Genomic DNA, 16,976 nt, shown 5'->3' with positions numbered 1-16,976 from the left:
GGATTCTGGTGGTGGCTTTCCTATCTCTGAGCAGCTTCCTCCTGCAGAGCAGGCTAACGCTAGAAGGGCAGGTTGGGTAATTCCAATGTCAACCACGCTTGGGCCACTGGGACACATAGGGTTCTCTACAGGAGTGGGAATGGGCCTGCTGGCTATACCTTCAGCAATGAAACACCCTCGGGAATCCCTTGAACAGAGTATCTTTGCCTCCAACCATTGCTCCCAACATAGCACAGGTTGCTCAGCAGTTCCTGGCCAGGCCAAGTCAAGGTAGGGCCTGTGTTACACAATGGAATGCTGTGGGCTGCTCTATTTCTGATGTAGTATAAAAGAAATGGATTATGTCTTCCCATGAGAAGGAAAGGCTTCAACATGCAGGCTGAATATACATAAAATGTTCCTTTGGGTAAATGATGGAATCCCACCCAAGGGCCAGAACTGGAAAAGAGGACCATCCATCATTATATGGAGCTCTAGATTTCCAGGAGCCACAATGGGTGGGGGAGGGGCATGGGGGGTGGCTTCCGAGCTGTCAGCTCACTGGCACCACCCCAGGGAGGCTCTGTTCCTGCAGGGGTTTTCAGAGTGCTCTCGGACCTCACCAGTCAATGTCAGTTAGGTACACCTCCAAGCAATTTCTATCCCTGGCCTGACATTTCTAAAATTAAAATTCAACCAAGTTTCTACTCTGTTTCTTTGCGAAGACATGAATAGGATGGGTAATAACTGAAAATAGCTTGTGTGTTTTGTCCACTGTTCGATGGGTAAGACAAAGTGTGCTTCTGTTGGAATTCCCCTTCAACATTTTATTGTGAAAAACTGCAAATATATAATTTTAATACTTTTACATTATCTACCTAGTTCTAACATTAACATTATACTGTATTTGCTTTAGCGTACAGCTACCCATCTCCCCAGACTGTAACACTTTCATATCTGCACATTTAGTAAGTTTATACTGAACATGCACCTAGCTTCTAACATTAACATTATACCACATTTGCTTTATCATATAGTGATCCCTCTACCCAAACTAAAACTTATCTATGCATTTTTTTTATGGCCCTTATTCTCCTAAGGTGTGGCTTGGGGGGAAAGCAACAGCTTTCGGACACGTCTGGCCGTGAACCCCTGCTCGAGCACTTACTCGCTGGGAGGCTGCACACGTTTGATTTCTTAGCGCTTCAGGTTCCACAGTTATAAAATGTGGGGGAAAATGCCTTGGGGTATTGTGAGGATTAAATGCCATATGGTGGGGGAAACACCTGTACGGACACGGAACCATGTTTTAGTTCAGAGATAATGCATGCGCAGCGCCTGCGCTATCTTTTTTCTATGAAACAAAACTGCAGAGTCAAAAAACAGTAACAATAATCCAGGTACAGATGAAACAAGAATGGCAGAATGTGGGTAACTGGGAGCTCGCTGAAGGATTCATGGCGGGGGTTGGCCTCTTAGGCTACACTGTTTACTTCCTATAAATTCAAAAATTTCCATAATAGAACAAACTATTTTTTTCAAAGATTTTATTCATTTATTTGAACAGACAGAGATCACAAGTAGGCAGAGAGAGAGGAAGGGAAACAGGCTCCCTGGCAAGCAGAGAGCCCGATGCGGGGCTCAATCCCAGGACCCTGGGATCATGACCTGAGCCAAGAGCAGAGGCCCTAACCCACTGAGCCACGCAGGTGCCCCAGAACAAAATATTTTAAAAAATGAACTCATCATTGGAATTTATCAGGAAAAAAAGGGGGGGGGCATCCTATATTGGAAAAACTTAATAAGAAACCTCTGAGAAAGTAATAAGGAAACGATGACACGGCGGTTAATAGTACAGGTTTAGGGAGGCCCTGGGTCATCTCACTCTCACGGATGGGAGGAGAAGCAGAAGCAAGGGCTTCGGGATTGTGTAGACGCTCCCCAGGTGACGTGGTTCACTAAGGGGTGAGAACCTTCGTCCTGGCAGAGAAGTGTGAAACCACACTTTCCAGCAGATTATTGGTGAGAATAAATACTTAGCATAATGCAACACTTGTGGCTCCAGCTAACCTGCAGGCAGACGATGGCTTGAGGAGCCTCTGATCTAGCAGAATAAGAACTATTCGTAACCCAGAAGTCTCCCTCTGTAAGTCAGGGGTGTGTTAAGGAAGGACCCTACCAAGGGTCTAAACTGGTAGAGCTGAGGACTTCCTTAGCAGCTTTCAGAATCGGGGACCTGGAGAAATCTGGAGGAACCAAACAAAACACCCGTGGATAGTGTTTAGCAGAGAAGTAAAAGGAAAGGCTTCATTTCTTTCTTTTAAAACAAAAATGTCGGGGCGCCTGGGTGGCTCAGTGGGTTAAGCCGCTGCCTTCGGCTCAGGTCATGATCTCAGGGTCCTGGGATCGAGTCCCACATCAGGCTCTCTGCTCAGCAGGGAGCCTGCTTCCTCCTCTCTCTCTGCCTGCCTCTCTGCCTACTTGTCAAATGGATAAATAAAATCTTAAAAACAAAAACAAAAACAAAAAACAAAAATGTCCCCCTCCTGTTCTCGTACCCTGATCGCTTCCCTTCCCTGCTGTGGGTCAATGTCTTTCCCCTTCACTGGCAGCCAGGTGCCAGGAGGGGCTGCGAGGGCACTGCTCTGCTCAGGAGACGGTGTGTGTCTCCTGAAGCCCTTGCAGTGGCAGCCGGGGGGCTCCGAGGAGCGAAGGCAGCTCTACTGGGCCTGCCGGGCAGGGCTCCCACAGGTGAGCGACAAAGCCATCTGCTGCTCTGTGGGCTTTCTGCATGACCGTGGCAAAGAAGCAAGCTAGTAACAGAGCACACAGGGGCATGCGCGCGCGCACACACTCACTCAGAGGAGCTGGCAGTATTTTTATATGCATGTGTTATTGCCTGAATAGTGTCCCCCCAAATTCATATACTGAAGCTCTAACCCCCACTATCACGATATTTGGAGACAGGTCTTTTAGGGAGGTAGTTAAGGCTCGATGAGGTCCTAGGCTAATAGGTCTGCCCTTGTGACAAGAGAAAGTGATATCAGGGCTGCATCGGTACAGAGAGGCCACGTGAGGACACAGTTGGAAGGTGGCCACCTGCAGGCCTCCTTGCAGACGAGAGAGGCTTGACCAGGGGAGGCCTCTCTGAGAAACCTGTGCTGACAGAGAAGGGATTTTTCCAGCCTGAGGGCCTGGGAAGAAAGGGCATTTAGGATGAGCCTCGCTCATGGCAGACTCTAAGAGACGGAAGAAAGCATCCTGGAGGAGGAGAGTGAGTGTCCGAGGCCCACTGAGGGTACCCAGGTGGCTTGCTTTGGTCGTGGGATGACTATTAAGTGTAAGGGCAGATGTGGTAGAAAGGTAGATCAGACAGGAACAGGGTCTTGAACATCAGATTACGACATTTCTTTCTCAGAGGCTAATGGGAACCCTGAAAAATTTTTCAACAAGAGGATGACAAAAATTGATAAATATGCTAACAAGGGCAGAGTAAAGAGGCTGGACATGGCATAAGCATTTAATAGTGCCAGGCATCACTTGAGCACCACATGTTATCTCCTGTGATGCTCGACTCCCACTTCAGAAAGTAGGAAGGCGAGGTTCACAGAGGTGAAGTGACTTGCCCAAGACCCCACAGCTCATCTGCAGTGGAGAGCTCAGATTTCAACCCTATGTCCAGCACCAAAGTGAATGCCCTGTCCATCCCGTTGTTTATAACCCTAAACCCAGTTCTCATGGCTTCATCTACTTTCCCTGCAACCAGCATGGCTACTTAATGGAACACACACTGGAAGGCACATTTTGTTTAGGCTTCAGAAATGGGAAGAACAGCAGCAAAAACTTCCAGTGCACAGGGCACCTCCGGAAATCTTATTCAGCTTTCTAAAAAAGGCAGTAAGGGAGCTAGTTCTCGTCCTCCCGTGTCACAACAAAAAGCTACAAATGTTCCTGTTATGCTCCGCGGTATCAAAGTAACCAGTGATGGTAATTTGCATAGAAGCTGCAAAAATGTGTAGGGAGAGCAGTTGACACCCTGCGCTGAGAATATTTTTTTTCAATGTAGTGTCAACAGCTCCTCTCACATACTCTTTGCCCCCCAACTCCTGAAAGAGCAGCCAGTACCCAGGAAAACACAATGCTGTGTCCCGGATCTGCTGGAAGGACAGACTTGGTAAGGGATGCCATGATCATTTCTTTTTGGCTCAGTAGCTCATCCAAAACCTTAGCTATATCGAACAGTGAAAAAGAATAAAAAACTGGGTTAGCAAGAAGAGTTAGCGTTCTTGAAATATAAAAGTCAAATCACACCGTGACACACACCATCAGGAACTACTTAAATATTCTTAAATGCACTCTCCTTCAAGGGCAAATATTTTTAGTGTTCAGGAAGCAATACTTACAGAGGTAACTTGGGTGCTATTTTGAAAATTACACACTACTATTATTATCCCAAGACGCAGTGGTGTATAACAGTTTGTCGGGGGCGAGGCAAACTACTGAAGGAATCAATTCAGTTCAGCACACCTACTAGGTGGCGTGCCTACTGTGTCAGGCACTGGGACAAGATAGAGCAGGACAGACAAACTGGAGACTACGAAAGCTTGTGGAAATCACTTTAAAAAACAACTGATGACATAATGGCTTTTTTAAAAAATTAACTTTGGAATCAAATAACCAAATTTTGAGAGCCATTCCTTTGTAAAACAGGCATATTTTCCACTTCCTTGCCTAATCATGCCCCAGGACTCATGTTCTGTGGCTTCTCTGTGAAAATTTCCCAAGACTGCCTACCCCATTCTATCTTCAAGAAGGCAGGGGGGTAGAGCTGGGAATGTGTGTGTGCGCGCATGGGTGTGTATTTGTTGGGGGTCTTTTTTTCCTTTTTTGCTCTATAGACATATTCATATTACACTTTCCATTTTGCATCCTCATTGGTGGATACTGGTCTCACCCATAAAACAAAACCCTCGTCAAAGTACTGGGTCTCAATGTACCTCTGTTTTCCCAAGGCAGAAACAATGCCTAGCACTGCTTCTTAAATGTTTACTGAATGAATGAATGCTTGTTTTGACTGTGAGCTTTATCTCAGAGTCTAGTTTGGTAGTCAAAATATTCTCCATGGTGGGTGTCAACAATTTCAAAAATCTCAAGGCATGCATATAAATATACTTCGGGATATTAAGTTTGATAAGGTATAATTTACATGTGGCAAAGCTGCCCCTGAATTTTGACAAATGGACACAACTGAGTAAGAGTGGGTGGTTCTTAATACTGGTTTGGGTCCCTGTCCCCAGGGCTTCTGACAGTGAGGCCTGGGACCAAGGTTTTTAACATCTCCTCACGTGATCCAGGTAAGAATCCTTGAAGTAGATGAAGCTCTGCCTTTTCATTCCATTCTAGATTTCCTTTCCTTTCCTCAGTCCCTCATCCATCCCTCTCAGTCAACTATGAAGATTGAAGATGAGGGCGCCTGGGTGGCTTAGTGAGTTAGGCCGCTGCCTTCGGCTCAGGTCATGATCTCAGGGTCCTGGGATCGAGTCCCACATTGGGCTCTCTGCTCAGCAGGGAGCCTGCTTCCTCCTCTCTCTCTCTCTGCCTGCCTCTCTGCCTACTTGTGATCTCTGTCTAATTAAAAAAAAAAAAAAAAAAGATTGAAGATGAAACTGAAACATTTCTAAACCGAGGCAACTCAGCTGATTTCTGGTTGTAGAGCAGAAATACAGCTAGTAAATGATATTTCGAAATGAACACAAGATATCCGCTTAAAGAAATAAAAATGCCTTTGAATCAGAGTGAATAAAAGGGCTGTGATTTAAATGGGGACTGAGGGGCGCCTGGGTGACTCAGTGGGTTAAGCCTCTGCCTTCAGCTCAGGTCAAGATCCCAGGGTCCTGGGATGGAGTCCCACATCGGGCTCTCTGCTCAGGAGGGAGCCTGCTTCCTCCCCCCCCCCCCCCCCCCCCGTCTGTCTCTCTGCCTACTTGTGATCTGTCAAATAAATAAATAAAATCTTTTAAAAAAATGGGGACTGAGTACTGATGTAGGAAAGGGTTGGGGGGAGGTGATAGAAAAAAAAACTGTCCTTATAAAATACATCGTTTTGATTCCAAATGCAACCTTACACCTAAAGATTCAAGGGCCCTGTGAATAGGAGAGATTGACACAAGGTCAAAATCTAAGGAATACAGAGTTGAAGGAAAATAGGGGAAACTCATTTCTCTGGTTTGATGGAGTCATCCTTCAATGACCGGAAGAGGCCAGAGGATGAGAAAAAGGCATTATCCTTTCTATCCTTTATTTAATGGAGATTATTGGAAGATGTGGAGTCTGGCCTCTAATTAGGAATATGGGACAATCTTTACCCTATTCAAATTTCTGTTTTCACAGTTCAGCGTTTCCATTTGGGTAAAGTCCATCATAACAAACTCCAGGGACCTGTCACCCTTCTTCTGTCATCCCCCCCACTCCAGGATTGTTTGATAATCTACTTTAAGCGACAGGGTCAATGGCCAGGAGACTTGACATTTAGTGGAAATTGAATCTGACCTTTATTAATGTTTCATTGTGAATAATGTTCTTGGTTTCATTGTGAATAATGCTCAAAGTGGGACTGATGTATTGACTAGTATTTCACTAATTTAAAAAAGAAGAAGAAGAAGAAGAAGAAGAAGAAGAAGAAGAAGAAGAAGAAGAAGAAACCATTATGAATCAAAACAAAGGTACCCCTGGTGTAAAAACAGCTAAAAAATGTATAATGCTTACTTGTTCTGCTGAGGTCCTGGGAGACTACAAGTCTGCATGAATTTTAAGAATCCATTGATTAGAATGGGTCTTTCAGTAAAGATGAATTAAAAAAAAAAATCACCCTGGGTTTGCAAAATGCCACGGAGTTACCCCCTCAGAGAAAGGACATCATGGAAAGTGCTGTGGAGACATTTGGAAGTGTGCTTTACACTGTCATTTACAAGGCCGGGGATGTGGGTCTCACCAGCTGCCAGGACTGGAAGACAAATGCTGAGTTGGCCGTTATGGCCAAACCCAGCATCTCCCTGTAATTAGACTTAGCTGGGGGAAAAAGTGGCACACAGAGGATAGAAATATGTGGCCTCAGACTGGTGGGGAGGACAAGAAAGCTGATTAAGTTTCTCTCAAGAGAGTCAATTAAAGAATCTTGCTGGGTGTGGCCCTGGACTGCTTTGCAGCCCAAAGAAGTAGCCAGGAGCCACAGAGAATGCTTCAAATGTGCCCTGTCTCAACTGAGATGTGCCGTTAGGTGTTGCATACACACTGAGATTTCTAAGACTGCCCACAAATATTTCAATAATTTTTTTTTTTAATTTGACAGAGAAAGAGGTCACAAGTAGGCAGAGAGGCAGGTAGAGCACAGGGAGAGGGGAAAGCAGGCTCCCTGTCAAGCAGAGAGCCTGAGGTGGGGCTCGATCCCAGGACCCTGAGATCATGACCTGAGCTGAAGGCAGAGGCTTAACCCACTGAGCCACCCAGGCGCCCCTCAATAATTTTTAATATGGATTGATGCTATAATAATTTAGCTATATCTTAGCCCTTAATAATTTAGCTATATCTTAGGGCTATAGGGCTATATCTTTAGCTATATCTTAGGTTAAAGTGTATTATTAAAATTCATTTCACCTATTTCTTTTTACTTTCATTTAACATGGCTACTGGCAAATTTTAAGTTATACATGCACTTTGCCTTCTATTTCTTCTATTGGGCAGCATGGATCCAGAACTTCATTTCTTCGCTTGTTAAATGTTCCTAGAGGTGGGAAGTTGGGTCATGGGGGGTTAGCATGGGAAGAAACACCGTGTGTGTCTGTGGGACGAGTGTTATGCTGGGGTAAGGCAGTATGGTTTGTACTTGCTGACAAAAAACTTTAACTTCAGGAAATGTGAGGAGGAATCACAAGAGACCCAAGCTAATTAGGTCCGACCTAGGCCCGACTCAATGTGCAGGTGCCTCAGGTTGTTAATCTGTAAAGTGGGAGGGCAGGACTAAATTCCTGCAAGATGGAGTAAGACCAGAGAGGGCCTCTACCTGCAATTGTTTCCCCGTTACTCCAAACTCAAGGATAATTTCTCCTACAAATGATTAGCGTTAACTAATTGGTCTTTGGCCTTGGCCAACACACTGTGACAACTGAGGCCCATTCTGAGGAGTCCTGCTATTGATCTGTGTCAGCTCTGCTCAGTTCTCCTCATGGGAACAACGCACAGTTCCTTCCGTGGCACGTTACTACAGTTAAACACACACAAAGAACGAGGATGAGGCGGGTGAAACAGAGAGGCTTCATCTCCTTGGTAAGGACTCAGAGAACAATTATAATATTTTTTTGAAGATTTTATTTGCGAAAAAGAGAGTGGGAGAGAGAGAGCACGAGCAGGAAGGATGGACAGAGGCAGAGGAGAAGCAGACTCTTCTCTGAGCAGGGAGCCCACCTCGGGACTCGATCCTGGGGCCCTGAGATCATGACCTGAGCCGGAGGAAGACGCTTAACCGACAGAACCACTAAACCGAGAGGTGCCCCTCAGACAACAATTTCAAACAGAAAAATCCTACAGATGATATTCAGAGGGAAATGTGTTTGTTTTCGTTCAAAGCCACAGATGAAATATCCACTACTGTGCTATTAACCTACTCATTAATACGAAGATTTGTAATAATATATCAGTTAAAGAACACATCTATAAAACCCAACTTTCCCCCTCTTCAAAAAGCAAACACCCCCCAAATCAAATTTCAAGAATGTGAATCTTTGTTTAAAAGAGTATGTGAAACGCAAGCCGAGAATTCCATTTTAAACAAAGCCCTGGCTGATGAGAGGAGTCAGCCAGCCGCAGTGCAGGTGCTGAAACCTGCCGGTTGTGCTGACGAGTGTCAGAATATATAAATGAGCTCCCGACACTGAAAGCCTGGGAGGGTTAGAATACAGATCAAGACTTCTGATAGTACTGGGCCCGCAGCTGTCTGCGACCCCGGAGCACATGCACCTTGCGTTTCTCCAGTGGCACAGCCCCCTCCTGGCTGACTCTGCCTTGTTTCACAGACCTGGACATTCATCTAGGGCAGGAACTGTAGGTGCAAGGCACCGAAAGGGCTGGGAATCAGAGGGAACACGGCAAAGTAGAAAATCCCTGACAGATCCTGCTTGACCTCGGCTCCACCAGAGGAGCCCGGAGACCCTGAACGAGTCCCTTTGCTCACTAACCTGAGCTGGTGTGTGTGGGAAAAAGTGAAAAATGTTCGATAGTTAAGGAGCCTTTGTGGTACTCTGGCATGAGGTAAACAGCTTTGTTAAAGTTACTCCTTCTTATCCTAAAGACAAGAAATCTATTATCACAGCAAAACCTAGCTGGCCACCAGGGAAGTGGCTAATCATCACTGTAAAAACATGAAGGCCTAGATCATTCCCTATAAAGAACCGAGGAAGAGAAAGCAAAGGGTAAAAAGTATCGGACACTACCCCAGTGTAGCAAGCGATCCAGGTAGGGATTACCCATTGCTGCTCAAAGCACGGGACGAAAGGCAGGAGGGTGGCAAGATGTTCACAAAGGATCCCCGGAGCAGCCCACAGATGCCTCACTGACTCCTGGTGTATCTGGGCATAGGGAAGGTCTGGTTACCACCACGCCCGAGAGCGCGAACTGAACTCTGTGGATGGCGGCACTAGTTGACATTGTCCGCCTCCTGTTGTGATGTAAAATCAAACACGCATTACCATCTATGAACTATCAAAACAAAAAAAAGTTTAACCCGCATTTAATACCAAGCCTCTCAATCTAACAATTTTCAGGAAGAGAGAAGGAGTAAGTTGACCAACACTATGAAGAGACAGGCAAGGCCAGAACTCAAGACGTTCTATACCACATGCAGCCTGGATAATGGGGGAGGTCTGACTATGGACCAGATGCTAGACAGTATCATGGAATCACTGTAAACTTCTTAGATGTAAGACTGTTGTGGTAATGTAGAAGAATCCATATTCTTAGGAGATACACAATGAAATATTTGAGATAAAGTGTCAAGATGTTTGCAACTTTCAAATATGGCACAGCAAAAATTTATATAATGTATGTCATATATATTACATGCAATATATAGAAATACATATGTATAAATAATTGGAAGAAGGAATAAAGAAAACAAATATGGAAAATTCAGAACAATTAGTGAATCTAGGTAAAGGGCATGTAGGTGTTGGTTTTATGATTCTCCTAAACTAGTTAAAACTTTGTTAAGAATAAAAAGTTGGGGGGCACCTGGGTGGCTCAGTGGGTTAAAGCCTCTGCCTTCGGCTCAGGTCATGATCCCAGGGTCCTGGGATCGAACCCCACATCAGGCTCTCTGCTTAGCAGGGAGCCTGCTTCCCTTTCTCTCTCTGCCTGCCTCTCTGCCTACTTGTGATCTCTCTCTGTCAAATAAATAAATAAAATCTTAAAAAAAAAAAAAAGTTGGGAAAGAAACTAGAAGAGAGATAAAAGAAAAAAAATAATAGGAAAGAAAAAAATATGTAACATCACTACCTCCTCTTTTCATAATCCTCTCGACATTTTTATTCAGGTCAGCTTCACTGTGTGCTTCGTTCAGTATGGTTACATTTTTACCATTTTAATAAATTCCGTATGTGCTCATTCAAACTGAAGTAGCCACTGTTTTGGCTGCTTTGTTAGCCAACATCAAAATCAAACTTCAAAAAACCTCCAAGAGCAGGCTCTTGAAGTGCACCAGGTAGGTACAAAGCCTAAGATACCACATCAAAAACTCCTGAAATTGACACCCAATTCCCTATCTAGATGGTTTTTAAGCCAGTAAGACTGGATCAAAGGCTCCAGGCGGAGCATCCTTTTGGGCTGTGATCCTTTCCCAAGATGGCACTCTTTTGACCAGTGCTAGGCCCTGATAGGAGACTGACAGGTACAGGGTACTGGTCAACCCGGGCCACTGAGGTTTCAGAAAGGCTGTTTCCACACAGAGTTTGCTGTGCCTGTGTTCTGGTGCAGAGTAGCAATGGCACAACCCAAAGAACAATCATTTAGAATTTGATTTTTAATGCAGTGAGAGCCCCCAGTGAAGCAGGAATTCATTCTATGATGCCTTTAACAGGGAGGGGACCATAAAGGGCCTGGATTAGATAGCATAGATACAAGCACAGTTCAACCGCACAAGTTAGCCCTACAAATTCAGAGCAGTGTTACTGAGTTGGGGTGCAACCAACACCATGCTGGGGACAGCTCTTCACTGGGCAGGACTGTGGGAGACACTGTAGGACATTTACCCTCCCTGCCTGACTCCCCATGCCAACTGCATGCCAACTGCATGCCAACGCTCCTCCAGTCTTTGAGAGGAGGACAACACATAAACCCCAGGACACCTGGGTGGCTCAGTGGTTGGGCATCTGCCTTCAGCCCAGGTCATGATCCCAGCATCCCGGGATCAAGTCCCACATCGGGCTCTTTACTCGGCGGGAAGCCTGCTTCTCCTTTTTCCAATGCCCCTGCTTGTGTTCCATCTCTCGCTGTCTCTCTCTCTTTGTTAAATAAATAAATAAATAAATAAAAATCTTTTTTAAAAACAAAAACAAAAACCCCATAGCTCCCAAATGCCTCCTAAGGCATAGGCTAAACACTCGGAGCCGCAGATTTTATCTGGGGATAATACCTGTTCTACCACCTAAGAAGTGATTTGCGAGGTGCGAGAATGCGGCAGCTCCTTATAAGCTTCTGTTAGCTCTACAAATGATATCGCGAGACCCATTTACACAGGCAGCCGTATAGTTAGAGGCAGGGCTCTAGAGTTGGTCCCAATACCTGTATCCCAGGTGGGATTTATTACACAGTGGCAGCTGTCCAGCATGTACTAGAATATGCAACAGTTACTTATTCTGAAAGTGTTTCCTCTCCATAAGTGGGAAATGCTGGTTTTACGGCACCCACGCTACAGTGTAAATTTTCAGCAGATCCATGGACTACTGGAGTAGACAAGAAGGACACAGTCTCAAAGCAGCTTCAAAGAATCTGGCTAGGATGGCCCCACACTAACCTGGAATGAGGAGGACGCTTCCCTCAGTGAGCGAGGAATAAACTCAAGGATCAAGAGAACGAGGTAACAATATGGTGCTCTACCCTCCCACGCACAGCAGAGCAAGGAGCATCACGCACAGTTCTGACCTTCAAAATGGCTGATCTGTTCTTTGCATTTTTCAGCCATGCTTATGGAAGAGAATCTTAGAGACTGGGCAGTGGTGCATATTACTATGGACAAGAGCCACCAGGAGAGTGGCGTGAAGAACACACCTGCCACAGGGGTTTGGATTCTAGCCATCTGGACTGGGCCCGGGGACCCACACTCTGAAATTCTCTGTCTGGGTGATCCAGGCACAGGCTGCCGCCTCTGGGAGAACAGGGACACCTCTCCAGAGACTTCTACCGTTAGGAAGCTTTGCTTTAACCCTCCCTCCCAAAACTCCCTCATGGAACATTCTTGCTCTCATTTTATTGCTTCTGTGACTTAGAATTTAGATGAAAGTGCTTCTCTGCCCTCAGGTATGGTTGGTTTTTTGGGTTAAAAAATTGTTCTTACTCGACCTCTGTTCCTCCTCCCCGCCCACCTGCTACACACATTGTATAAGCGAAAAGTGAGTTTATTTTGTTGATCTAATTTCTCCTTTATCATTTGCTGTCAAATGAGGATTAGGAAATGCTGACTAGGCAGAAAGTTCCAACCCTTCCGCTGAAGAAGGCCAAAGGCCTCAGGTATTAGCAGAGAAGTGGAGGAGGCCACCAAAGGCAGAGCTGGGGAAAGGCATGAGTCTTGAAGAGCAAATGTGCAAACAGATACCCACTCTAGGTTGTCAGCTGAGATAAAAGGGCAATGAGGTGGCCTACAACAATTCCTTGGGGGCTGGAGAGAGGCAGTGCTGGCAAATCAGGAAGCAATAAATGTGTAGCTTTTCTATCATTTCTTACATTAAATATTCAGCATCATCCAATGCTGCTTACTATTCAGCCTTGGAACATTTCTCCAAATTCTATTCATCTTTTAAATTTTTTTTTTAAGATTTTATTTATTTATTTGACAGAGATCACAAGTAGGCAGAGAGGCAGGCAGAGACAGAGAGTGGGGAAGCAGGCTCCCCACTGAGCAGGGAGCCCGATGTGGGGCTCAATCCCAGAACCCTGGGATCATGACCTAAGCCAAAGGCAGAGGCTTTAACACACTGAACCACCCAGGTGCCCCAAATTCTATTCATCTTAAACACAGCAGACTGATAATGTAAAGGCCCTAAGTCTCTGGACTTGGCCTTCTGAAATGAGATCTTTTATCCTTTTCTTCTCCATGTTTTCAGAACGCATTTTCATAGCATACTTGCAAAGGGAAAGATTATCAGAAAAAGAAAAATGTTTGGTAGTAAACTAAGAAAGAATATTATACCAAAGGTTTTGGTAGGAAAATATTTATGGCCACAAGCACAAGCCACACCCTTTCTGGGAAGATATTACTGGCCTTGAAGCTGGGTCAGTGGATCCCAAAATATACCTCACAAAAAGCACAGTTACCCTCCCAAAATAAGCCCTATAATTAAAGTCTTTTCAAGTGGATTGTCCTATATCACAACTTGACATATGTTGCTTTAATCTCCCTGCTTCAGCAAATGTAGCCGTCTTTGGGCTATAGAAGCTCTCAACAACTTACATTTAAACCAGACTGTGGTGTCACTAGGAAATTGATGCAAATAAACAGCACTGTGTACCAAAATACCCAATCTCAATCATCTGTAATGAGATCTCCCTCCTCCCTAAGCACATTTTCATCACAACAGAATCACTGCCCTTGATTCAAAAGGAAGGACTAGCCCAGATTGAAATGCCATTTCATCTCAGAGACCATCGAAAGGCAGGCACTTCTGAAGAAGCCGGGGCTGAAATTAAAATTGGAGACAACCTCCTTTGTGTGAATGTGGGGGTCATGTTGTGAGAGTCTCATTTTTAGTTGACAATCATCAGCGTAAGTCTTCAGACGCCCAACGGTCTGTCTGAATTCATTTAAATCAGTTCTCGTTTGGAGTTAGCAGTGGTGTAAGAGAGAGAGCCTCTTACAAGACCTTTCAGGCCTATGATTCTCTGACCAAACTTCTTTATGTTTTCTAGTTATATATTTACATATAATTAGATGTTAAACTTTGTAAAATTTTAAACCTTCAAAATAAGTACTTCCGATATTTGAATTTTTTTATTACTTCCATATCAGGTTTCTCGGTGTCAGCATCACTGATACCTTGGGCCTGATCATTGTGGGTGGGGGTGCTGTCCTGTGCCCTGTAGAACAGTTAGCTGCACCCACGGCCTCCACCCACTAGGTGTCAGTACACACATCCCCCCCACCACCCCCAGCTGTGACAACCAAAAATGTCTTCAGACATTGCCAAATGTCCTTTGGGAGAACAAAATTAACTCGGGTTGAGAACCACAGTTCTCTCTCTATATATATTTATGTATTTATATATCTCACCGTGACATGGCTGGGGAAGAGGTGGAATCTAGATTTTTTTAAGGCACTCACAAGTTTACGTTTTAAGAATTTTAAACTTCCTATGATTCATAATGAATTGTTAGGATCTGTGACACAGTGCTACCTTGAAAGATTTATAAACAGCACCACTCCTGTCTTCAACAAAGGGTGGCAAGGCCTGGCCTCATTTCAGTCAAGACACTTAAGAGAGAATGGTTTTGCTGTCACCCTATCTCTTGGACAGCTATCCTCCCTCCTTTGAGGAGTTCCATTCTTATACTGTTAAGAAATCCTTCACAATCTATTACCAGGCACTCAGTAACGACTGCAAAGGAAGAAGATTACAGTTGGTAGCTATTGACATTTTCTATAGAAGCAATGGCCCTCTGTACTGCTCATGGGCCAGATCACCTTAGGGGCAGAGTTTCTAATGCTGGAGAGGCAGGGTGGAGAGGGAGTGGGACATAACATCAGGACGCAAACAGTACAAGGATGGAACATGATTAAGTTGAGCCCAGAGAAGAGATGATGAATGATGGAGAGGTCTTCAAACACCTGAAGAGCTGGTTTGTGAGAGAGTGGGTAGACTTTTCTCTGTCTGCTTAGAACGTGACTACAAGCATAGTTGGCTCAGTAAGTACTTATCACAGGCCTTCTGGTGCCAGGCACTGTCTAGGCACTGGGACCAGAGGAAGGAAGAAGACCAAGTTGCCGGCTCACGGAGCACATACCATTCAGCGTAAGGACTAGATTGCTTCCCCCCGCCCCTTCTTTCTTCCCGCTTTCTTTTTAACAATTTGAGCTAAATATCCAGGTATTTGTCTAACTGCTTGGTTTTTTATTTTTCCTATTTTAAAACCGAGATTTAATTAACAGCAAAATTCACCCTTTTATCATAGAGCTCTATGAATTTTCATGAAACAGACAGCTGTATAAATATGGCCACAGATCCAAGATCCAGAACGATGTCATCACCCCCTAAACCCTTCTTATGTCCCTTAACTGCTTTCTTTACTTGGAGCACACTGCTTTACGCAGTAGCAAGCTCCTCACCTCTGAGAGAATTTGGACTCCCCTGTCACGGCTTCCGTAGAAGAGACCTTGTTTTGGCCAGTGGGAGAATGGGCCAGACAAGCCCTGAGGCCATGGCAGTCTCTTAATTCTATGAAACCGGAGGGGTCCACCTAGCGACACCAATCTTAAACACCAGCCCATCTGCAGTGAGTGAACTAGTTGATCCCTTCCAACCACAGATAAAAGCCCTTACCCAGAACCAAATTTTTTTAGTCAAAGCTCAAAAGTTTCAGCCCAAGAACTGGACCTCTGCGAAGGGTACCTAGTAAGCACAGATGAAAACAATCAGAAGAAAGGTTTGGAAACGAAAGCCTAAATATGGTAACGGCTCCCAACTCCTCTTTTCCTTCTCATTATTTTTGTTACAAGTAACATTCACTTCAAAACTGAACAAAACTCAGACAAATGTAACTGCACTTGTCTGCAGAGGTAGCAGGAAGGAAAGTTAAATTTGCCAAGCCTCTCTAAGAATGGGTAAACAAGAGGCAAGAAGATGACAAATGTCTTGGGGTTGCCACAGAGTGTTATGGAGTGGACTCTGGAGGACGGTCTGTGGTGATTGGCTGTGACATCCCTTGGGACAGTAAAGGTGGTGTGCCATCCCAGTGGCCCTCCTGCTGGGAGATGTACACCTTTGGGTGGGTTGACTTCAGTGATAAATGCCCCGTTTCCAAACAAGGCTGTCCTGTTTTCAAGAACAACTGCTTTATAGAGCCACTCTTATGCCCCAGCACCACCTCGCTCAGTTTACTCTTGCGACAACCGTATGAAGTGGGTAACATTACAAGCCTCGTTTTACAGACGTGGAAACTGAGGCTCAGAGAGTGATGTACCAACCAGTTAGCATTGAACTTAAATTTTAGCCCAGGTTGCCTGACCCTGAAGACTGTTCTTCTTACTACTGCTAGCAAGGTATTCTGAGTCGTTCCCGAACTTAATGTCCTTGGTGTCTTGGGCCACTGTCATTGGTGGAACTGACTCCCACACATGACAGGGCTCTCGATTCCCTTCTGTTTCCCATTCCCCAAACAGCTAACTGCCCATTTCTCATTTCAACAGACAGGCTGGAAGGATTTCTCTGCGGGGGAGACTTTCTCTCGCTGTTGTTACCCTACTGGTCTGCCCTTCATTACTCTTACATTCCGTGGCTTACTTAGACCATAAGCAAACTCTCAAGGGTATTCTTTACCCTGCATCCAGAAGCTTCCCTAAACCTAGACTTATTGAACCTCAGACAACCCCCCATTTCTTAATAACATCAGCAACGACAAGAAAAAATGTCATACTGTCAACAAGTACCGACTGAATGTCTCATCTAATAATAAAATCCCATTTTGTCTAAGTTAAGTACAGATTTAAAAGATGCATGAAGCGAGGCGATGGCTACCCTTTG

General features: G+C 44.9%; 1 protein-coding gene across 11 annotated transcripts in view; it reads right to left on the bottom strand.

Moving 5' to 3' along the window:
- Positions 1 to 16,976, bottom strand: part of FYN (FYN proto-oncogene, Src family tyrosine kinase) — a 209,351-nt gene that overhangs the window by 99,161 nt on the left and 93,214 nt on the right. The gene's annotated exons all lie outside the window — the stretch shown is intronic.

The sequence above is a fragment of the Mustela nivalis genome, assembly GCF_964662115.1.
Source record: "Mustela nivalis genome assembly, chromosome: 5".
Classification (NCBI taxonomy): Eukaryota; Metazoa; Chordata; class Mammalia; order Carnivora; family Mustelidae; genus Mustela; species Mustela nivalis.
This window is presented reverse-complemented; position numbering and strand designations above follow the sequence as displayed.